The sequence below is a fragment of the Pinus tabuliformis genome, chromosome 9 (assembly GCF_031772625.1).
Source record: "Pinus tabuliformis cultivar Carrire ecotype Pingquan chromosome 9, CPIR1, whole genome shotgun sequence".
Classification (NCBI taxonomy): Eukaryota; Viridiplantae; Streptophyta; class Pinopsida; order Pinales; family Pinaceae; genus Pinus; species Pinus tabuliformis.
In genome coordinates, this window is record NC_142307.1 from 504,950,173 (window position 1) to 504,972,173 (window position 22,001).

A 22,001-nucleotide genomic window follows, 5' to 3' on the forward strand; every position below is an offset into this window, starting at 1 on the left:
AGGCAGCAGCCATCAAGGCCGAAGTTGAAAAGCTTCTTCGAGCTGGTTTCATCTATGCCATTCCTCTCACGGAATGGGTATCTAACATAGTCCCTGTGAATAAAAAGCAGGGTACTATTCGGGTCTGTGTTGACTACCGCGATATCAACCGTGCCTGTCCAAAAGATAACTTTCCTATGCCTTTTATTGATCAGCTTATTGATGACTGTGCAGGAAGTGAGATTTATTCCTTTATGGACGGCTTCTCTGGTTACAACCAGATCAACATAGCCCCCGCAGACCAGCACAAGACAGCTTTCATTTGTCCTTGGGGTACCTTTGCTTATAAAAAGCTCCCTTTCGGTCTCAAAAATGCCGGTGCCACTTTCCAGCGTGCGATGTCGTATGCTTTTCATGATATCCGACACATCGTACAGCCTTACCTGGATGACCTCCCAGCTCATTCAGCTAAACGTCAAGACCATCCATCTCATTTACGCGAAATCTTCCTCCGCTGTCGACACTACCGTATTCGACTTAATCCGCACAAGTGTGTCTTCTGTGTGGAAGCTGGCCGACTTCTCGGGTTTATCGTCTCCCGGGAAGGCATCCGTCTGGATCCCCTGAAAGTCGAGGCCATTTTGAATCTTCCTCCCCCTGCCTCTTTGCAGCAATTGCAGAGCTTGCAAGAGAAAGCTAATTTTCTCAGACGATTTATCCCGAATTATGCCGAGGTGGCTAAAGGCTTCACGCGATTATTAAAGCGAGACACACCTTTTCGTTGGGATGCCATCGCCCAGGAGTCTTTTGAACGCCTTAAAGACCTTCTTGTCTCAGCTCCGCTCTTAAGACCTCCGAACTATCACCGCGACTATATTCTCTATTTAGCCGCTGCTGACACCACCATCGGTATGGTTCTAGTACAGGACGATGATGCTGGCACCGAGCATGTTATTTATTATCTTAGCCGCAACCTTCTGGATACGGAAACTCGCTACGCATACGTCGAGAAGTTGGCATTGGCAGCTGTCTGTGCCGTCCAACGTTTCCGTCATTACATCCTGTTGCGCACAACGACCGTGATCTCTGATTGCAACCCCATGACCTATATTTTGTCACGTCAGCTGCTGGGGGGCAAATACTCGAAGTGGATTGTAATCCTCCAAGAGTTCGACTTGGAATTCACTGCAGCCAAGTCTAAGAAATCTCTGGTCTTTGCCGAACTGCTCTGTTCCTTACCATCTAACTCTGCACCATCCCCCTCAGAGGAGCACATTCCGGATGAAACTTTGTTTCTCATTAGCACCCTCGACCCGTGGTACGAGGATATTATCGTATATTTACAGACGTCTTCGTTCCGTCCCAACGTATCGAAAGATGCTCGACGACGAATTCGTCACCAAGCTCAACCATATCGTATCTTGGGCGATACCCTGTACCGCCTCGACGTCGATTCTGTTCTTCGCCGATGCTTAACTCTCGAGGAGGCTGAGCGAGTCTTGAATGACTGCCACTCCGGCGCTTGTGGCGGCCATATGTCCGGATATGCTACCGCTCAGAAGATCCTCTGGGCTGGTTATTTCTGGCCTTCCATCTTCAAGGATTGCATCCTTGCTGTACGTGCATGTCACGAATGCCAGGTTTACCACCGGAAGATGCGTGCACCTGTTGCACCACTGCACCCTGTTGTAACCGTAGGTCCATTTGCCAGATGGGGCATCGATTATACATCCTGTAAACCTCGTTCGGCCGGGGGGCATGGGTACATTATCGTTGCTGTGGATTATTTCACCAAGTGGGCCGAAGCGATGCCTACATTGAACGAAGACGGTCACACAGCGGTGCAGTTTTTATTCAATCATGTTATCACTCATTTCGGAGTCCCTCAGGCTATTGTTACAGATCATGGAAAGCATTTCCGAAATCATATGATGACGGAACTAACGTCCCAGCTAGGCTTGCGCCAAGATAGTTCGTCACCGTACTATCCACAATCTAACGGTCAAGTTGAAGCCGTGAACAAAGTTTTGATCACCATGCTTCAGCGCACCGTCAATACGCACAAGTCTAACTGGCACCTTATGCTTTTCCCAGCCTTGTGGGCCTACCGGACTTCCGTGAAGGATGCCACCAGTTTCACCCCTTTCCAATTGGTTTATGGACTGGAGGCTACCCTTCCCGTCGAATGCGAGATTCCTTCATTAAAATTAGCTGTCGAGTTACTCCCCAACACCACTCCGGTGGAGGAACGGCTTCTTTACCTAGAACGGTTAGACGAGACTCGTCGTTTGGCTTCTCTGGCTATCGAAGCACAGAAAGAGAGAGTCAAGGCTCACTTCGACCAGAATATTCATCCTCGTTCCTTTGTTGAGGGAGATTTAGTACTGCTCTACGATCAAGCTAAGGATAAGCTGGGGGCAGGAAAACTCGAATCTATGTGGTTAGGTCCCTACATCGTGAAAAGAGTTTTACAAAAGGGCGCGTATGAGTTGATTGATTATGAAGGAAATCCTCTTGACAAGCCCCGCAATGGGCTGTATCTGAAGAAATATTATGCATAACTTCGCACACTCACTTTGTATATACGTGTGTTTTGTGTGTTGTGCATGTTTTCATTTTGCCTTGGTGTGCAAGCGTGTTTTCCTCTTATTGTGTTTTCTTCTTCTTGTGCAGATGTCTAGTGCACCTTATGTTGGTTTCGCTGATGGCGCCTGCCATAGTACTTGCAATTTGTCATCTGCGGCGTGGGTGATCTACGATCCTCACGGAGAATTGTTAGACCTTCAGGGGGTCTGCCTAGGTCATACCACTAACGACGTTGCCGAATACAGCGCTGTAATTGAATTACTTGCCGAAGCAGTTGACCTTGGCATCCGCGAACTAGTGGTGAACCTGGACTCCCAGCTAGTTGTCCATCAACTCAACGGGCAATATTCCGTCAGAGACCAGCACATATTAAGGTTGTACCTACGTGTAAGATTGTTGGAACGGAACTTTGATTACATTACTTATCAACACATTCCGAGACGATTAAATACGTTGACTGACGCATTGGCCAATCATGTGTTAGATAGACATTTGCGTAATAGATAAACATCATGCAAGAAGACATAGAAAACATAATAAAGTTAAGCATATGTAAATAAATCATTTCAAGCGTAGTTTGCATATAGATGCTTTTTAGCTTGCATCAAAAAATGTAAAATCCATGGGTCATGTGTCGTGCAAATTCATACATAAGATCGCAATTGTATCGAATAAATGTATAACATAAACAAAACATCATCACATGTAACAATGATCCATCGAAAAGCCGGTATGTATATATATATATATATATATCGTGTGGCGCACTAAGGCGCTCAAAAATAAGTGTATATGTCCAAAATCAGTATGTCTGAGTCATGAGTCTCAAAATAACAGTGGAAATAAAGCCTAGGCGACTATTCGGCTGGATGATGCTCTATGTAGTACACAGCTGCTCGTGCCACCCGCCTCAGAAGGCGGTGTACCCTGGGTTGCACCCCCACTGTGTGGATCTGATGCTCTATGGGGACCTCCTCGACCCCCTGGTAGTCAGGCACCCCCTCCAGCAACCCCTCAAGGTTGCGAGCCACAGCCTCTGATGTATCAACCCCTGGAGGGGCTAAGGCCAGGACCCCACCTCCCTGTCCTTCTCTCTGTGCCGTGGCAGCCAGGCCTACCGGTCTAGTAGGCCCCACATCTGCATACCATGACATTTGTTAGGACATGTACATAAAAAAAAATATATATCCAAAAAACATTTAAAAAATTCAAAAGTCAAAGTGTTATACCTGCATCATCCCACTGTTCACCTAGGGGCAGTACCAGATCAGGGTCATTGCGGAAATCCATGCCCGCGTATGGCGAGTCCTCCACAAAGATCTCCTGCTGATCCAGCCAGTCTCGAAAAAATGCTCCCCAGCTATGTGACCGGCCGCCACCTCCGCGTGGCATGATTCGAGCCCATCGTGAGGCCCTCGTCTCCCGAGGATCCCTGGGAGCATCCACGGCCATCGTCTGCAGCCGCATGGCTGGCACTCACTCTAGAATGAGCGGGACTAAGATGGACCCATAACCGAACTGTTTCGTCTCCCCGCGACGACAGTTGCTCAGCTGCCTCTTCATGTTATTGGTCACTGTTGTGCACCAATCAAACACTGTAGGCTCAAGGCATTCGAGAGCTAACAAGAGATGAGTCTTTGAGGCCTCGTGGTTGGCCATACTACCCGCTGCCCGGGTCACCATGAATAGAATGGTGCGAAGCACTATGTTTCCCACTATGGGGATTGCTACTTTCCCACTTTGTGCTTTCTCAGCCTCCGGACATACCCGAGCCATCAGATCATCTAGCGTGCCGCCGCTAGGTCGCTGCCCCCCTATGATGGGCCTCGCACCTCGGCGTGACAGCCCGGTCAAAAAGAAGATATCCATGTGGTCAAATTCGATATCCTGGCCCCGGATAGTGAATTTCATATCCACCAGGTTCCATGCCCTGATCAGTAGCTCGAGAAGATCATGCTGAGCTCGTAGGCGAGGTGTGAGGAAAAATTTCATAAACCCGCAAGCCCGCATGGCATTGCAGCAATCCACATTTGCCCAAGCAGCAATATCTTCGACATCTTGCACTCTTTCCTGCCATTGGAAAGCCATTACGTCCTGCAGAAACCATGAACAGAAATTAGAAGTGCTGGAATTGGATTTTTTACGTCCAAATTAAAATAAAATAATTTTTCCGCGCCAGCGCGGCTGTTCTAAAAAATAGACGCGCTGGCCATGACAGCCCTTTGTTAATTTTCGAGGTCAGCGCAGAAGAACACGGGTTTTCCGCGCTGACCCAACGTTGGCCACGTTTTGTCCTAATTCGGCCAGCGCGGACCCGCGTGGGATATCCGCGCTGACCGAGAGCACATCCATGCACCAAGAATTCGCCCGATTGGGTAGATTGGACCGCTAAAATTCTACCAAAAACAACCAAAATGCAGGGCAAAGGAGCAAGAACCTACCTGGAGGAAGCGGTTCGAGAAATGGTGTCCGTACGGGCTGGAAATCACTCCGTCAACTTTCTGGCTTCTCCACGTCCTTCACATCCAGAAATGGTAAAATGGTAAAAATGAGTTTTCACCCTCTTCTATTTATAGCAAAAACTCATAAAATTGTCATATTTTTGGGTTTTTGCCATCTTTTGCCATAAAATTAGCCCTAGTTTTGTCAAATACATGTTTTAATATGTTTTTTACGCATATCGAATGGATTTATGCGGGTAGTGCTCTTGTGCAGGTTTGAATAAACGGTGAAAGTTATCATGGTCCTGAAATCACTTAGCCCCAACAATGTCGTCTTTGAGCTCTTTTCCGACATAAAACGAGAAAAGATGGCCGAGCCTCCTTTCAGCTCGTTAAAGGGAACGAGAGGCGGTCATTTTCAGCTCTTTTTCCGATCGTATAACTTAAAAAGATTGCCGGGTGTTTGTCGTTTCGCACTCGTTATTGGTTCTAAAACGACGTGTTTTCGACCGCTTTTTTACTTTTTCGAGTCAAGAACACTATTTACGAAAAGTACTCCTCGATCGTAATGGTCGGGCGGTTCTTTCGAGCATTGTCTTATACTTTTTCGGGCTCGAGAGACACAACTGTACGAAAAAGGACCCCCCTGGAGTCTCCTTTTCCGCTGTCTTTTCAGACTCTCTAAACAAGAAAAGACACCGAGTTTTTCCTTTGTTAGGCTCGTTAAACACTTGATGACATCGGGTATTGTCGAAATGACACTCTTCAAGCATATGCTATCCCCGTCAAGCTTGTCATCCAAAAATAACCGGGGTACCTGCCAGAAATGGTGGGGAAAATGGAACAGTAATCATAGTCGTGTCGGCAGTATGTCGCTCTTGAACATGGCACTCTTCTGCTTCGTGTCTGGGTGCGATCATCTCATCTTGTTTTTCACTGGCCTCCGTGGGTTTGGGTTATCCTATTCGACCTCTCATCTGCCCATTGCCATCATCACTATACCCTTTGCTCATTTGATGTCAAATACTGCCAAACCCGCTACAGTGCCGCCGATATGTTCAAGAGAAGTTGACCTCTGCAATAATACAACCTCATCTGCCATCTCACATAAGTCATTTTTCCTCTGTCTCGCGTCGATGATGTGGGAAACATTATGGCCCACCTTCGATCAAGGTCCCTTCCTGTCGACTTCAGCTCATTATCCGGGAAGGTGACTTAGAGACTCCCTTCAGGTGCCTTAGAACCTGCATGCCTCAATGGTAGGTTCTTCGTGTTCGACGCGAGGTTTACATCATTGGCCTCCAATCGAATGATTCCGTGGGTGTTCGACACCAGCTCATTGATTCACATGCGGCGGATTGTACCTATACTACCTTGAGGGCCATTGTCATTATTGGTGGTACCTCTCACGTCTGTTAACAATTTTCATCATTGACTGGTAATCAGACGATGTTCATGCATGTTCGACTTCAACCCATATATTCACATGCTTGAACTTGTACTTTGTTCGGATCGGGACGGAGCGCAAGACCCTGGATCCCTGTCTGTTGTGGGCCAGGTTGCGATTTTGTGGATGATCATTACATGACTCATTGATGGATGGCTGCGCCCATACCTGAGTCCTCAAGGATGGCTGCGACCATACCTTATCATTATTATGGTCTCTTTAGCTGGGTGGCTGCGTCCATTCCACTGACCTTTTCGCATGTCTTCGTGGATGGCTACGCCCACGCCTAGACTGCATGTACTTGATTATCAGAGATATTTCGGTCCTTCCTGGTGGTGTTCCAGTTCGGCGTGTGTTGTAAAGCATTTCACCCCTCCCACTCTCTCGGTCCTCATGCTTTAGGGGGCATCTGTTACACAGTAATTTGTCACTGCCTTCCTGTCAGTCACCCTGCTGTGTCAATCACTAAGCTTCATGCCTTCTGAACTAGCCCAGAAACCCATTTTTCTAAAGTTTTATGCATCAGCGCGTCTGTTTGAAAAATATCCGCGATGACTTCCGCCCTGTAGTGTATTCCATGCGCTGCCAGCTTGGAAGAACGTCCCTTTTCCGCGCTGGTCGACAGCACGCCTTTTCCGTGTGATTCCGTGCTGACATGACTCCCCCAGTTATTGAGACGCGGCGACAGCGCGACAGTTTCCTAATAATCCGCGCTAATCCAGTTTGGGCGAATTTGTTCAAACAACCAGCCTTCCAGATAACTCCAGGCTTGGTTGTTAGCTTTGTGAATGTCGACTCCCTTCTATGGCATGACTGTTCGACCCTTTGCAACAGTTTCCCTCAAGGATAAGCTCATCCTTCCACCCTTTTACGAGACTTCTTCTCCTATATAAACTTCCACCATTACCATGAGCAACTAGTTAGACATAGCTTGGATTGTATAGAGCTTATAGTGCTCAGATTGCTGCTACTACAGGTATTTGGTGTGCTAGGTGTGGAAGTGATTGATTGCTTAGGGAAGGTTGTTTTGTGTTGCTTGTGTGAGAGAGAGAGTTGTTTGTCTTGGGAGAATCATCCTCAAAGGTGAATGCTTGAGATACATGCTGACTGGCCCCTCCTGAGAAGGTTACCGACGTCAGAACATTTGGTTGTACTCTTCTCTATTCTCATTAATAATAGATGACTGTTATTATTGTTCCATTCTCATTTGTACTTGCAATGGTGAAATGTGAATTACATCTTTTCTGACCGATGTATGGTTGCTTTTACTAGATTTCACACTTGTGTTTGTTTCCTCTTCGTGTGTGCAGGTATCTATTCGCGAAGATCGCGGAGGATTGCGACTGGCCAAAGCGAAGGAGCGAAGGCAACATCTCTTCGTCAAACAACAGCGTTGGAATCCAAGTAGGTGCTTTTTACCTCTTGTTTAATTGCAATTAGGAACATGCGTAGCAGCATTGTTTGATTGTTGCTAGACCCTTGCTGGGCTAGTAGGGATCGCCTCTATCCGTAGAGGGGATTTACCTCTCCAACAGGGGTTTTGGGAGATGATGAAGTGTTGGAGTGGTGTGGGAGGATAAGTGAGATGGAGATGGACCTGGTGATGGCTCAGGAGCAGGAAAATCAGATGGAGGAAGAGTGCATGCAGTGGGTTGATGGTTGGAAGGATGGGATCAACGAAAGTTGAAGGAGATGGAGCTATGTGGGAAATGAGAGAGTTGGAGGGTGAATGAGTAAGACAGAGGTTAAATAGAACTTGAGGATAGATCAAGAAGAAGAAGAAGAAAATGGATTGAGAAGGAGCAGCGTAAATGAAACAAATGACTTATGCATCAAAACGAGAAATTCATTAACCTATGATAATTGTGCCATGAAACCTATGAACAGAAATGGAAAACAAGAAATGAAACCTATGCGTGGAAGTGAAATATGGTTCGATGTCAAAAATGCATGAATGGATCTTCAATGAAAACGTTTATGTTGCAGCTTGCATGGAGATGAGAAGAACTGCTTTTCTTTTTGGTGGTTGGTCATGGACTGCACCCCAATCCCTAACAGAGAGATGGCAGTGAGCCTTTACAACCTTTTTGCTGGAGCTCCAAGAGATTATATCTATCCTCCTATCAAACCTAAGCATCTGAAAGCAAATCACCATAAACTCGTCCTATCTATGCTCATGAAAATGACTAAATTAACAAACTGTAGATTCGAATTGCATGTGAAAATAAACAAACTCAAAGTGTTGGAACAAAATGCAAACACATTACAACACTGAGGAGATCTATTGCTCTCAGGTTGGGCCCTAACCTGAGAGCTATAGCTCCTTGAGAAAACTCAGAACTAGATCAAAATCTGCCTTCTTTATTCATAATCTAATGTCATGCCAAATTGGCTTACAAAAAGGAACAAAAACTAAGCTCTAGCTCGTACTTTCCAATTACAAGAGTAATGCCAAGGTTCAAAAAGCTCCTCTACAAGGCTACGGCGTCAGTATTTATGCAAAAATGATTCTCCAACAGGTGTCCTTGATTTTAGGAGCTCGGCTGTCCAACTAGAGTTTAACTGCTGATCTTGTAGGACAGTCATAACTACTGTTCCTGTAGAACAGTTATAACTGCTGTTCCTGTAGAACAGCTGGCTGCTTCTAAGCTCGGAGGTGAGATGGATTGGAGCTCGGATTTCTTGGTGGGAATCACGAGGAATGTCCCCAAGACCGTGGACATCCTCTCCTAAAAACCAGCAGTGCCACCTCATTGTCTCCTTGTCTCTTTTTCGTTGCCTTTTTCTCCCTTTTAATGCCAAAAACCTGAAAGCATCATGCATTAGTCACGTAGATAAAATGTCTACCCTTCTTCCTACAAACAACACGAATAAACTAAGAAATACATGCATAAGCAGTAAAAAGTGAATGGTTTGAGCACAGCAAGTAGGCCAAATGAGCCCAAATTATACCAAAAATTGTGGCTCATCAGGATTGATGGGCTACTACATAAGATTCATAAAAAAAAATATGAAATATAGGCCATCCAATCACTTCTTTGTAAAAGAAAGGAAAAACAATTGAGTGGAAAACTGAATGTGCAACAAGCTTTGAACAATTGAAAAATATTGTCAATAATGCACCGGTCTTAAGAATTATAGATCTAGATAAATATTTTGTGGTTTGTATAGATTATTGCAAGGATGATATCAGTGGAGTCTTCTTTCATGAAGGATAGGTAGTTTGATATGAGTCACAGAATCTAAATGAACATGAGGAAAAATATGTAGCTCATGATTTGGAGTTAGCTTCCATTATCCATACGTTTAAATTGTGGAGGCATTACCTCCACGACAAAAGATTTACACTTATGAAAGATCATGGGGGACTCAAATATTTGTTTTATTAACCTAAGTTAAGCACAGCACAAGCTACATGGTTGGCCATACTTAGGGATTTCGAGTTTGAAATCAAGTACATTACTACAAAGTAAACATGCTTTTTGATGTACTTAGTAGAAGCGGTCAAATAAATCACATAGAATCCCTTGACTGAAAATTCTCTAAGTCTCTAGAATTTGACTTGAGGGAGGCAACTGCAAGTGAGGATTAGCTACATTGTGTCTATGGTTAGGTGCAAAGTGGTTGTCCCAAAATTAGTTGCTCAACTTTAGTTTTAATTCAAGATATGTTTCTTCATATGTAACATGTGCCATGAAATATTGAGTTTTAGTGTATTTACATTTTCTAATGCACAAGAAAAAGTAGAGTAACGTCTCAATTCCTATGTTCATTATTTGGATGACATTATTTTCGTTGATGTTTCATTATAATTTCATGTTATTTCAATCATTTGTATACTCAATCGTTGATATTAAATTTACAATCAATAGTGAAACACTATATTGTAAAATGAATGTAAAACATTATAGTGTGTGGGATTAACTCAATTGGGTGAGTCTCTCATCTAAGCACATTTTCTATTGATAGGGCATGAGTTCAATTTCTCTTTACAATTTAGGAGTTTGGATATCTTGTTGAGCTATAAGGAAGTCATCACTTTCAAGATGTAGTGGTGAGCGATGAGTAGTCAAGAAACCACATACAAAGAAAGAAAGATTTTTTTTGTAAAACATTATATTACTTGATATAACAACCTATTGCATGAAAAATGTATAAAAAAAATATTGACTATCATCAATATTATGAGAAGTCATGTTTCATAATTATAATATGTTTCCCTCTACTATCTTAGCACCAAAGGTTTATTTTACTGGATCAAATTCTATATTATTTATTTAAAAATATTTTTGGAAGATGGGGTAAGTAAATAAATTCATTATAAATTTTTGAAATGTTCCATTAAATATTATTAATTAAAGAAGACGTCATATCAACATGTGTCATATTGGACCAGTATTCATAAACCATGGTAGTTTCTCACAGTATTGTAGAAGACCCATTACCATGGTAAAGTGGGGTTAAAGCTCCATAATTACAAATAGTTTTACATTCTTTTTAAATGTACATTTATTTAATACATATATTACTTATTTTTATAATTATTCATAATAATAATTGTTCCACCCTCTACAACCTATTGTAGGTTGTATGTGTAGTTGTTAGATCTTATAGGTTAAGCCTAAATATTCTTTAAATTCATTTTTTTATATTATAATTTTTTATTAATAAAATTACAAACAATTTCTTGCAGGGTTACCTATCAACCTTGAAATTTCAATAAATTTCCACTCGATTTTAGAGAAATTACAGTGGAAAACCCCACTTAAAAAACTTCAATAAAGTCTCATTAAAGACAACTAGCTTTTTTTAATAGTTAATCACAATACAAATATTGTAACATTTTATTCAAAAATTTACTAATGAAATAATATAACTTATTAAAACATTTTGTTAAAAAAATTAAAAATCTGTCTATACATAATCCATGTCCACTAATTTTTGAATTTAAATTTTACTTCAATATTTTTTTAATAAGATAACATTTATTTTCAATTACTATTTAAAAAAATAAAATAAAAACCTTAACTACAAATTAACATATGTAATAGCTATTTTAATAAACAATTCAATTGACAAAAACTAACCGTGACTATAAATTTCCTTATATTGAAAATGGGATTACTGCTGCTTGTAATGTAAGAGTAGAATTTTTAAATGATGCGTCGTATCAACATTAGCCATGAATATAAATTCCCTTATATTGAAAATGGGATTATTGCTTCTCGTAATGTAAAATCAGACTTTTTAAATGATGGACAATATCAATATTTTGAAAAGCATAAGAATCTTATGATAAATAAACAAAACAAAATATGACTATCTGGTGTGTCATTACATACTAGCGTGTCATGCCATCACGATTATTTAAGTTACCCTAATTTTTTCCTTATGAAACCAAAAGAAACCAGGTCGCACAGGACTGGCAATTTTATGACACAAGGATTATTATACTTCTTGGGTCAACGGAAGGGAAAGCTTTGCTGACATATCTTCTTCTCCAGGAGGGTGAATTATAAAGTTGGACTGACTCTGCTTAGTCTGTCCAGACGTCGAGGCCGGAGTGGAAGGCACCGAAATCTATTCCTGCGTGCACAGAAGAAAGGTTACTAATGTTGTTGCTCACACCCACTTTGTGCATACCCATTGGGATGCATCCCGTAACTGTTAACCGCAACGCTCTGGGGCATGGAAGATTGATGGTCTCCCAAAGGCGAAAAATGTCGATTTTGTTGAACGATCTTGTGAGACCGGCTGGGCATTGAAGATGGTAGCTTGGATTGGTTGTCATTTGTGTGGTCAGCTACCTGGATATTGTGATACCCTTCGAGTAGGCTCAAACACTCGGCGACCTGAGCGCGAGTAAGTGCGATCTGCTCCTTCAAACTTTCATTCTGTAATGGAAAAAAATAATTGAATAAGTCTGAGTATCAATACTAAAACTTGTTGGAAATTTCTGTTCATTTCAAACACAAAAGAAAATAACACACAGAGAACAACGCTCTGGTTTTCTACAAGATCTTTATCATATAAAAAATAATAAAAACTATTACAGAATTTGTCTTCCTCGACTCAGAGGGATTTACAATAGGAACTTCAGTTCCAGAATCTGATTCTACTAACTTAGAAAATTATATCTTCAGCACTGCTGTGCGTTGCAGAGAAGAAAGAACTCTTCTTTCTAATACTCTCCACATGTCTCTTGCTCTTGCATTCCTTTTATATTTAACAACACAAAAATATCTTTTACAATACGTGTTGATTTTCCCTTATTTCCATGAAAATAAAAAATAGTAAAATTTAAGATTTCACCTACATTTACCAACCCTAGTAAATATCATTTATTACACGGCTCAAAATATCCTATTTGAATTTAATGCATGGCTTATCACACCATCGCATCGCAAGAAGAGAGAGCATGTGCCACTGCCTCTATGACCTTTAAATCATGCGATCTGCGATCTGCGATCGCATCGCAAATATTGCATCGCAGATAATCAAAGGACACGGTGAAGGGTGACAAGAAGGGAAGTGCGATATGCGATCTGTGATCATATTGCAGAGGAAAAATCTACAAGTTGAAATTACCATTCCAACACTCCCCTTTAATTTTAACTGCTGGGTTTATTCTGCATACCCAGGCATTTCCTGAAATGATCAAAGCTTTTCTTTCCCAATGGTTTTGTCAAGATGTCAGCTAACTGTTCCTCTGTTCTGCAGTGCTGTAAAACAATCTCACCATTGTTAACCAATTCACGTATGAAGTGAAATTTGGTGTCTATGTGCTTTGTCCTTTTATGAAAAACAGAATTTTTAGACAATGCTATTGCTGCGCTATTGTCACAGTAAACGGTTGTGCCCTTTCCTTGTTCATGACACAAGTCTCTGAGAACTCTTCTCAGCCACACTGCTTGGCATGCTGCTGCTGTTGCTGCCACATATTCTGCCTCTGCTGTTGACAAAGCCACAACTGGTTGCTTCTTGGAAGCCCATGAGATGGCTCCCGATCCCATATGAAACACATATCCTGATGTGCTTTTCCTATCATCAACACTTCCAGCCCAGTCACTGTCAGTGTAACTTGTCAACATGAAACTTTCAGAAGAGGAGTATAAAATACCAAACCCCTTCGTTCCATTCACATACCTTAGAATCCTCTTGGCTGCCTGCCAATGAGTCTCTTTCGATCTTTCCATAAATCTGGAGATTAAACTCACAGCATGCATAATGTCCGGCCTAGTTGCAGTCAAGTACATAAGGCTATCAACTATGCTCTTGTACAATTTTGGATCAAAATCCTTGCTGCTGTCTTCTTTGGTCAATTTCAACCCCACAACAGTTGGAGTCACAGCTGCTTTTCTGTTCTGGATGTTAAATCTCTTCAACACTGCTTCTACATATTTATCTTGAGAAATGAAAACGCCATTTTCACTTTGGTCTACTTCAATTCCAAGAAAATATCTTAAGAAGCCCAAGTCAGTCATTTCAAATTCACTTTTCATGACTGCTTTAAAATCAGCAATGAGAGAAGCATCATTGCTTGTAAAAATCAAATCATCTACATATAGAACAACGATAAGAATCTTACCGTCATTCTCCTTTATGTAGAGTGTGGGTTCACCATCACACTTGTCAAACCCATTCTCAATCAGATAAGCATCTATTATGCTGTACCATGCTCTTGGAGCTTGCTTCAGCCCATAAAGAGCCTTCTTTAGTTTACAAACTTTGTGCTCTTGGCCTTCAACTTCATAGCCCGGAGGTTGATCAACATAAACCTCTTCTTTTAACACTCCATTTAGGAATGCAGATTTAACATCCATCTGATAAATCTTCCATTTGTGTTGTGCCGCAATGGACAACACTGTTCTAACTGTTTCCATCCTTGCTACTGGTGCAAAGGTTTCATCATAGTCTTTGCCTTGTTGCTGCTTGTAGCCTTTCACAACAAGTCTTGCTTTGTGCCTGTCTATCTTGCCTTCAACATTGCTTTTGGTCTTGTAGACCCACTTAACTCCAATGGCATCCTTGCCTACAGGGAGGTCCACTAACTCCCATGTTTTACTCTTCTCAATTGCACCAATTTCTTCATTCATTGCTTCAATCCATTTATCTTCATTTACAGCATCTTCAAAAATGGACTGGGTCATCAACATGACAATACAAAGCGAATAATGAATTCAGACCGGTATTGTTACTTACCTCTCCTTGTTCATAAATCTCATTTAGATTTCTGAATCTTGGTCTTCTTGGTGTACTTCGAGTTCCATCCGAACTTGAGGGTATATCTGATCCCTGTGGTGTGCTTGGAGAAGCACTGCCTTGACTTCTTAATGCTGTTCGAATTCCAGCTTGTGGTGTGGTTTGTTGTACTTGCTGTGGTGGAGGAGGAGCCACCAAGGAAGGATTATTTGCTGCTGTCCCTTCTTCTTCTTCTTCGTGAGACACAATTGTCTTCACATTCACTGTCTTCTCTAAGCTTTCATCCCAAGCTTCATCTTCAATGAACTGCACACCTCTGCTTACTATTAATTTCTTGGTGGATGGATTATAGAGTTTGTATGCTTTTGACTCATCATAATAGCCAATAAAGACACACTTCTCCCCCTTACTATCAAGCTTTTTCCTTAGTTGATTCGGTACATGTGCATATGCCACACAACCGAATACTCTCATGTGAGTGACTGTTTGCTTTTGACCACTTCATGCTTCTTCTGGTATTCTGTTCATGACAGCTTTAGTTGGGCATCTATTCAAGATGTAAACTGCGCAAGTAACAGCTTCTACCCAATACTCATGCGGCAAGTGTTTTTCCTTCAGCATACTTCTGACCATGTCAAGAATGGTCCTATTCTTTCTTTCAGCAACACCATTTTGTTGAGGTGTATACCTTGCGGTGAACTGCTTTTGTATGCCATTCTCTCTGCAAAAATGCAGGAAGTCTTGGGAGATGTACTCTCCTCCTCTGTCTGTTCTGAGCACTTTGATATAACGCCCACACTGCTTCTCAACAAGAGTTTTGAAGTGGCGGAATTTCTCAAACACTTCACTCTTCTGTTTCAGCATATACACCGATGTCTTTCTGGTGTAATCATCAATGAAAGTTAAAACATATTTATTTCCGGCAAATGATGGTGTTTGCATCGGTCCACACACATCGGAGTGAACAATTTCCAATGGTGCTTTTGCCCTTATACTCTTTCCTGCTAGAAAGTTTTCTTTGTGTTGCTTGCCCAAGATGCAGCCTTCACAAAGGCTGTCTGGTTTCTCAATCAACGGTAATCCCTTTACCATTCCCTTTCTGTGCAACAGATTCAGGCCTCCGAAATTGAGATGTCCAAATCTCAAATGCCACAACCAATTCACATCTTTCAGTTGTTCCTGAAAGACTTCTTGTGTTACAGCCGCAATAGTTCTGCCTTCCTTCAAATCTGCCCTGAGTTTGAGAGGAAACATTCTATTGCTGGTCATCTGCACCTGTGCAATGATCTTCTTACTTGGAGGTATATCTCTGATTGTACACAAATCATCTTTGAATAACACATTGTAACCTTTGTTAATGAGCTGTCCAATGCTCAAAAGATTACATTTCAGACCAGGTACATAGTATACATCTGGCACAGTCATCTGTTCTCCATTTTTTGCTCGGATACTGACTCTGCCCTTACCCTTGACAGATATCGTATCATCAGTCCCTGTTGTTACCTCAGATTTCACATTTTCATCCAGATTGGCAAACATTTCAATATTACCAGTCATGTGATTACTACAACCTGAGTCTAAGAACCAAAAATCTTCTTGTTTGTCTTGTGCTATGTTACATGTTAACAGCACGTTCTTTGGGTTCTTATCTTCTTCATTTGCAAAATTTGCATTCTGCCTATTATTCATGTCACTTTGTTTTTTCCTACATTCATTGGCATAGTGCCCATATTTCTTACAATAATGACATTGGACTTGGGATTTGTCATACCTTTGTCCATGAGCTTGCTGTTTTCTTGAACCTTCATCTTGGTTCTGATTGCAGCTCCTTCCGCTTGTGCTTGCAGGATAATTTCTGCCTCTGTTTTGGCTTCTTTCACGACCTCTGTAATTTTCTCTGCCTCGACCTCTTCTTTGGCCAAAAGACATCTGAGTCTTGAATGCTTGCTCAAATGAGGAATCTGTTCCTCTACTCAGTCTGTGTTCATGAGACAAAAGAGAAGCACTCAGCTCATCTACCGTGAACTGTGAGAGATCTTTTGTTTCTTCTATTGCTACCACAATAGATTCAAACCTTGAGGGTAAACATCTCAAGATTTTCTCTACAATCCTTCTATCTTCAAGAATCTCACCATGAGATCGTATATGGGTTATTAGGCCAATAACCTGAGTGAAGAATGAATCTATTGTTTCAGATTCCTTCATGCTGAGATTTTCAAAGTCTCTCCTCAACATCTGCAACTTTGCAGTCTTCACCTTCTCCATGCCTTGATAGGCAGTTTTGAGAATATCCCATGCCTCTTTGGATTTTCTTGCTGCTGCAATCCGTGGAAAAACACTTTCATGTACTGATTGGAAGAGGAAAAATAGGGCTTTGGCATCCTTCTTCTTGTCGCTCTTCAACTGGTCTCTTTCTGCTGCTGTCAAAGCAGCCAACGCTGTTGCATCTGCTGGTTCAGCATAGCCAGTTTCAACCAGCTCTCATATTCCTTGAGAAGCAAACAATGCTTTCATGGTTATGGACCAATAACTATAATTTTTCCCATTAAACTGTGGCAGTTGGGGATTTGTCAAACCAGTTCAAGCATCTGCCATCTTAACTTGTGAAAAAATAAAGAAGAGATACTAACTGAAAAAATAAAAAAAAAACAAGCAAAGGCTTTCTCTGCTGGAGAAAATCTGCTTTGTAAGCTTCTTACAGCTCCTACAGTGAAAAAGCCACCTCTGTTTTTTTTATTCACTGAGTGCCTAGACTAGCTCTGATACCATGTTGGAAATTTCTGTTCATTTCAAACACAAAAGAAAATAACACACAGAGAACAACGCTCTGGTTTTCTACATGATCTTTATCATATAAAATAATAATAAAAACTGTTACAGAATTTGTCTTCCTCGACTCAGAGGGATTTACAACAGGAACTTCAGTTCCAGAATCTGATTCCACTAACTCAGAAAATTATATCTTCAGCACTGCTGTGCGTTGCAGAGAAGAAAGAACTCTTCTTTCTAATACTCTCCACACGTCTCTTGCTCTTTCATTCCTTTTATATTTAACAACACAAAAATATCTTTTACAATATGTGTTGATTTTCCCTTACTTCCGTGAAAATAAAAAATAGTAAAATTTAAGATTTCACCTACATTTACCAACCCTAGTAAATATCATTTATTACACGGCTCAAAATATCCTATTTGAATTTAATGCATGGCTTATCACACCATCGCATCGCAAGAAGAGAGAGCATGTGCCACCGCCTCTATGACCTTTAAATCATGCGATCTGCGATCGCATCGCAAATATCACATCGCAGATAATCAAAGGACACGGTGAAGGGTGACAAGAAGGGAAGTGCGATATGCGATCTGCGATCGTATCGCAGAGGAAAAATCTGCAAGTTGAAATTACAATTCCAACAAAACTCGTACATTGAAGTTTTTCGCCAAGAAAATACGTGCTCTACGATGAATACTTACAGACCTGTTGTTGGGTTTGAATATCAGAAATGCAAACGTGATTGCAAGTAAGAGCTAGTTGCTCCTTCAAACTTGCATTCTGTAATGGAAAAAATTAATTGAATAAGTCTAGTTAGGAATATGAAAAGTTGTTCATTAAAGTTCTTCACTCAGAATATACATGATCTATGATGAATATTTACAGACCTCTTGTTGGAGGGTTTGAATATAAGAAATGCAACCGTTCACGCCAGTAAGAGCTAGCTGCTCCTTCAAACTTTCAATCTGTAATGGTAAAAATTAATTGAATAAGCCTGATTATCAATATTAAAACTCGTACATTGAAGTTTTTCGCCAAGAAAATACATGCTCTATGATGAATATTTATAGACTTTTTGTTGGAGGGTTTGAATCTCAGAAACGCAACCGTGCACAGGATCGCGGAGCCGAGCCCGTGCCTCATATAACATGCTCGCCACCACGTGATGCCGGTGTTCCACTGGCAACTACTTTAACACCTTCGCGAAATTGCTATGTCCGAAGACTTTATGTATAAAACAAAATTGATCAACCACTATTTCATCGCCCCTGAAATGAGGCGCGAATAAGAAGTTCTCCAAACACCTTTTCTTGAGAAACCTGCAAGCTCCACAAGGTCGTCCAATTGTCATGGTTGTACTTCGTTTGTTCTTGACTTCTTTGCGTCTCTCCTACCGTTTGGCCATTCTGACTATTCTACTTGTATCCCGGGCCTCATTTCACTGGGTTGAATATATTGTTGGGGGTATATAAAGGTGCCCTTTCTAGCACACAAGGTGTGTTTTAGGGTTTCAAAGAGAGACAAGTATCTGAGCCTAATCTGAAAGTAATTTGAAAACTATTAGGTGGTAATGCTTGTGGTCCCTTCGTAGGGCATAAATTTCCTTGGGGTTTTATCACATGGGTTCTTCATACTTGGCCAACATAGAAGAGTTAATTTGAATGGTTACCTTATTTAAAAAATAATAATTAAATAGATCTATTTTTGAAATAATAAATATTAATATATAAGTTATTGTATATGGTTATTTTAATTTAATTTAATTTATTTTATTTTATTTTATTAATTCCATAATCATTTATAATGGTAACAACTCTTAATAAATTTTTGGACTAATATACATACAGGAATGATTACCTTATTTAAAAAATAATAATTAAACAGATTTTTTTGAAATAATAAATATTAATATATAGGTTATTGTATATCGTTATTTTTTTTTTTTTTTTTTTATTATTATTATTATTAATTCCATACTACCTATAATGGTAACAACTCCCAATAAATTTTTGGACCAATATAAATATGATGGGATCAAAAAATTATTATTTTGGAGTTCATCTTTTCATCATTTTTTTAATACATCTATTTAAATTCAACTGTTAATAAATTTGGATAGAGATGAGTTTATGATAAGCATTAAAAGAGTTATCTCATTTTACATCTCACATTCTGGAGATTTACCCCATTTTACCATGGAAATAGTTTTTTTTAAATACTATGGGTCACTACCATAGTTCGTCAACACCATGCATTTAATATGACACATATTTATATGACATTTTCTCTAACTAATTAATTTTTTCAGATAAATTAACTATAAAAGCATTGACCAACTTGAAAATGAATCTTAATCCTTGAACTATGACTGCTATTATGAATATTCTCACATATTTCATTGATGTTGAATCTCTAACGACCTAAAAACTAGTACAACCACATTAAAAATATTAATGTGGTTGATATAGCCAAAGGTTTCATAAATATAATTAAAAAACTATTACAACAAATAAACTATTGCAACACGGAAAATGTCTTACCAATGTAGGCAGGTACTTCGTTAACCATGTATAAAAAGGTTACGGGTCAACTTTATCTTGAGAAAAAAATAAAATTACACATCTTATTATAAAATGGACCATTTCTCTAAAACCAATTTCCTTACAACCGTGGTGAAAATTCCATGTAATAAAAGTTAATAAAGGAAAAAAAAGACCATGGGTAAGGGACACGTAATCCAAGTTGAATGTTGGGCAAAGATATCCTAGTGGGTATCACTAGATGTGTGTTTTGGGTAAGGTAAAATTGGCAAAGACAATGGCTAAGGGTTTGGAAATGTAAAATGACTTTTCTTGCACATTTGTTTATGAAAATAAAGGAAATTAGGATAGAAGGAAAGTGAAAGTTCACAAGGTGCATGTGAGGTGTAAAATGAAGGAAAATAATAGAAAATGAAGAAAATAGAGTTATCATTCATAAAAATGCTTATGAGGATCAATTGTCAAGCTCTTAGCTCAAGCTATTGGCTCAAGCTCTTAGTCAGTGTTAGGCTTTTATCAGTTCAAGTTTCGAGCTCTCTCATTATTCTCTCTTTCTCTCTCTCACTCTTGGTCACTTAGATTTTTCCTAGAGCATTATAATTTTGGATCAAGGGAGGAAAATAAAACAAAAGGAAAAGGAAAAGCAGGATCAAGTAGCTTTTGCAGGAATACTTGCAGGTAGCCTTTTGCCTGTGTGATTTTCTAGCTCGTTTGGACATGCATGGATTTGCATGTTAGTGTATTATTCTCTTGTTGTTGTTGGCATGGTTTTGATGGTTTATGACATTGGTTTTCAACCCAGCCTCACCCTTTTCAGTATTGCATAGTGTTGCGACGTTTATTTTGGTTTTTAAACTTTGGTTTACAAGATGGATTTGGAAATCTAGGGTAGAGGTGGTCTCAAATTTCATTTCCAAAGATCTAAGAATCCCTTGATCAGTTTTGGTGGGATACACGGTAAAACCTGAGGAAGGAGTCTCGATTTAGGGCATAGTGATATGGGCTTAGATTGTGGTAAAGCCTGAGAGACTGGTCTCATATTAGTGCCTAGTGATCTGGGATTGGAATGTGGTAAAGCCTGAGAGACAAGAATAGAAAATTCATCAAAGATAGTGATGAATTTCTTATGGCATTCCAAGTTCAGTTCGGTTGCGATTGGAGCACCAGGTTTGATGTGATCAAAGTTTTACGAGGGTAGAGGTGTTTTAACCTCTTGATTCCCTTGGTTGTTCTTGGGTTAGTTATTCTTTGAGATGCTGCATTCATGCTTGTAATATGGCACAGGGGTGACTCGCTAAAAGGAATATTTGGTTCATCCATGTTTATGGTTGGGTGGTACATGGAAGTCCTGAACCTAGTCAATTTTTGCTATGATTAATAAAAGCTAAGCCCTCTCAATTTTGCACTTTTTTGTATGTGGATTTAACAGTTGTCATATCCCTCATATTTATATGGTTTTGTGTTGGTTATAAGTATCATTATATGACTAGTTCATGTTATGGTTATTTCCTATATTTACTTGTAATTTTTAAATGGATGGATGTAAGGCCAAATTGATGTTATAACAATTTAATGGACAAGGTGGTGATCCTTATGGTTATGTTTCATAAGTGATTTGAGTCATTCATGTTATGTCTTGTATCCTAGACCTGTAGGTTGCATTGATGCGAAGTGTTTGAGAGAATGTCAGTCCCAGTTGGGGATGCTCGGGCCTAGTCTTGAAGTTGAAGTTTAATTTTTTTATATCGGCATCATGTCTTTCATGGATTCTAGAGGTTGTAATAATTTATGGGTAGAGGTGAAGATTCTGGGCTAGAAAAGTGGCTAAAATCTTGGGGACGATGGAACAGGTCTACTGAGAAGAGTCCATGGACGCTAGCACATAGTGTTGTGAGAGCGACTTTGGGTTTCTAGACATTTTCATGGCTATAGAATGCGAGAAACCATGGGTTTAAAGGCTTAAAACATCAATGTGACCTAGGGGTTGGATGTTAGAGTGGTTGACATGTTTCCTGAGTGTGTTTTTGCTGATG